The sequence below is a fragment of the Gossypium hirsutum genome, chromosome D08 (assembly GCF_007990345.1).
Source record: "Gossypium hirsutum isolate 1008001.06 chromosome D08, Gossypium_hirsutum_v2.1, whole genome shotgun sequence".
NCBI lineage: Eukaryota > Viridiplantae > Streptophyta > Magnoliopsida > Malvales > Malvaceae > Gossypium > Gossypium hirsutum.
This window is the reverse complement of record NC_053444.1, coordinates 32,861,514-32,865,111: the sequence shown is the minus strand read 5'-3', so window position 1 is coordinate 32,865,111 and position 3,598 is coordinate 32,861,514. Positions and strand designations below refer to the sequence as shown.

At 35.2% G+C, this 3,598-nt stretch overlaps 1 non-coding gene across 1 annotated transcript; it reads left to right on the top strand.

Moving 5' to 3' along the window:
* The first annotated feature begins 3,255 nt into the window (after positions 1-3,255).
* LOC121220539 (small nucleolar RNA R71) lies at positions 3,256-3,362 on the top strand. The gene has a single exon (XR_005917751.1). It is a non-coding gene; the product is annotated as a small nucleolar RNA R71 (small nucleolar RNA).
* Positions 3,363-3,598: the final 236 nt, after the last annotated feature.

Here is a 3,598-nt window from a genome sequence, read left to right as displayed (position 1 = left end):
TCTATGTACTGTTGGAACAAGATATCACTGATAATACTTTTGGAAGGTTTTAACAACTACTTAGTGGATGTCATAGGTGCACCCGCCTTTTTGCAAAATGTTGTCACTAGGTGGGGAAAGAAAACTCCCACCTTTTGGCTACCAATGCATCTTCTCATGTTCTGATGAATCCATTTACCGATACATACCTACTTTTTTTGTAAAATAGCATGGAGCAACACTTCTCTAAAAGTATTAACGTTAGAAACATTTAAAGTATGTACAATTCTTGTCCATAAAAATTAGATCCATATTTTAGCCTCAGGAAACATGATCACTTGATGAAAGGATACTGGGATATTGGTACTTCGCGATATTTTCATTCACCCCTATCTTTAGTCAAGAAGTTCATAATGTTATCCATATCTATGTCTCAAAAATATTCCAGATCAGTTTCATCAATAAAATCTTTTTCATAGTATGGAACATTATAAAAGTCACAAATAATACGTGGGGTTACTCTAACCTCTTTCCCTTGCACAAGGACCATATCCTACATATGACCTTCAGTGTTTCTAGGTTCTTGGTCTCGCAACGATGCATAAAATTCTTGAACAACGGGGACCACAACAGTCTTTTTAGGGATCGTCCAAAAACGTTCTCACCTATGATATTGCACTAAAGGCCATATTTCCTTACACAAAATCATGAATGGATCAAATCCCCTCTTTTGGATAAATTTTTTCCTTGAAGTTCATTAAAATATTTTTCAACATTCGTATTTAGGAAAATAAAGGGATTTTGAATCATCGATGGCTCCGTTTCCATGGTTGGCCTAACTTTCCTAGAAGGCATGATATTTCAATCTTAAGTAAACAATTCAAGAGAACAGTAAAAAGTTTGAGTTCAGAAACCCTTAACCTCTAATATATAGTCAAAGTTCATTTGAAGTCCATACTTTCCTGCAATGTTTCCATTCCTTTTTGCCTCGAATATGGTTGAAGAGTTTGCGAAGAATAAATAGAATGTTTAAGAAATTAAGGGTTTAGAGTTTAAGAAGTTTTGAGAGATTTGAGAAAGTTTGAGGGATTAAGGGTTAAAAGGTGTTTTAATTCGAAGTAGATATGCTTTTAGGTTATAAAATAGGGTTTTAAAGTGTTGAAATTGAGTTAAATGAAGAGTAAGTCACCGAGTTATGTGAATGGGTCGGGTCAACCTTACAGAAAATGTAGCAATGTCGCGATAGAAGGGTTTTTGTCACGATACGTCTGTCAGTTTGGAGGTTTAAAAAAACTGTCTGCTACGTTGCGACTCATTGGGGAGATTTCGCGACACTAACTTTAGTTCAAAAAAAATTCCAGATTTATGGATGTTTCAGTTTAGAGATGAACCTATATCAAATAAAAGTGAAAATCTAAACTAGGTGATTAGTTAAATATACAATAATTTACAAAAGTTAAGCAATGATTCAACTATTTTTAAGTTTTACTGTTGGATTCATCCGACATTGTCATCAATTCACTAGTGGAGGATTTTCCTATTCTGTCGGTATTGGTCTATTTTCCATCGTGCCATTCCACCTGTGCCCGTTTTTCCTTTTCCTTAAACCTGTTTATTCTTGTGTGTCTCTTGACTCGGGGACATTAGAAATAAATAATTTTTTACATTGTTCCCTTGACTTCCTCTTATCTTTCTCATTTGATTGATGGCCACATTTAAAAGTTTCAGTCTCACTATTAATTTTCATAGTTAACTCATTATTTTCTAAATCAATGGTGGATCTGGAAGTGGCTAAAAAGAGTTTTCCTAATAAGATCGATATCTCATGATCTTCTTCAAAATCAAATACCACAAAATCTGTGGTGATAATGAAACTTCATACTTTAACTAACAAATCTTCCAATGCCGTTTTTAGACTTACCAAGGACCTGTCAACCAACTGTAATGTTATTTGAGTAGTTTTTAGATCCCCTAACCCGAGTTTTTCAAAAATTGATAAAGGCATTAAATTAATACTAGTTCCTAGATCGCATAAAACTCTATTAAAATGAATGCTCCCTATCTCTATGGGAATAGTAAAGCTTCCCAGTTCTTTTAATTTTTGAGTTACCTGTCTTGAAATAATCACACTATAGGAAGCATTTAAAGTAACTTGTTCACCTACCTTAATTTTCTTACGCCTAGCCATAATCTCTTTTAAAAACTTAGCGTACTTGAGAACCTTTTCAATTAACTCAATTAAAGGTAGGTTGACATTTAATGTCTTAAATAGGTTTAGGAAACTTACAAATTCATCATCATCCTATTTTTATTCTTCTTCTAGTCTTGAAGGGAATGGGATTTTTGTACCGAAAAACTCTTTAGTTAGTTCCTTCTCTGTTTTTGCTGCCGGTGTGGTTACCGCTAATTCTAGCTCATCTTTTGCATCTAGGGGGTACTTTTTGAGGATCATCATTCTTCTCTGCAATTGTCTCCGGAGTAGTGGTTTCTGGGCTACTCAGTATTTTGCCCGATTGGAGTGCAATTGCTTTCACATGCTCCTTACCTTCTCTTTGTGGATTATCTTTCATGTTGCTGGGAATACCTATGTCAATTTGTCTTTTGATGTAACCCATCATGCTAATCAATTAGCTTATTTGATCCTCGAGTTTGGTCAACGTTCTTGTTGAATTGGTGCACTCAGACTGCACGTGTTTGACATCAGTTCTCATTGACTACATTTCTCCCTCAATTTAGTCCAGTTGTTGACCACATATAGTATGGTCAGTATGGTTGGCCCTATCTTGAGGTTTCTGCAAATAAGAAGGTTGGTAATTAGTATTTTTGACTTGATTTGAATTGTTACCTCCTCATTGGTTTCCTCCTCATCTTAGGTTTGGGTGATCCCTCCCACTGGGATTGTATGTATTCGAAGAAGGATTTCCAACCCTATTCCCAATGTAGTTTATATCTTTTGCAGGATTATTGATATAATGGAAGAATGACTTATCTCTTCCATGCATAGATGGTGTAGAAGAAGATTCAATACTGTTAAGTTTATGCACTATTTGTTGATACTTCTCATCATCCTAGAGAACTTTGACCATAGTAGGTTTCTGGCCATATGTGAAGCGTTCAACTAGCCATGAACAAGAGTTTAGTGCCATGTTCTTAATGATTTCATACGCAACCTTGTACGTTCTGTTCATAAGAGCTCCTCTTGTTGCTTCGTCCAATCTAGAACGTGCACTTGCATCTAACCAATTATAAAATACATGTAGTGGTATCCACTCAAGAAATCTATGTTGCGAGTATTTTTTAATCAACATTTTGAAACGTTCCTATGCCTTATAAAAACTTTCTCCCTCAATCTATCTAAATACATCAATCTCTTTTCTTAGTTGAACTGCTTTGTTGATTAGGAAAAAAATTCTGTAAGAACTTTCTGACGAGTTCATCCCATGTCCTGATAGGCCCTGGTGCTTGCGGGTCTAGTAAAAAAGCATTATCAAACCAGGAGAAGAGGAACTGTCGAAGACAAATAGCGTCATCAGTGACCCTGTTATATTTAAAAGTATCATATAGTTGGAGAAATCATTTTAAATGTTGATTACGGTCATCTGCCATTGTAGCCCTAAAC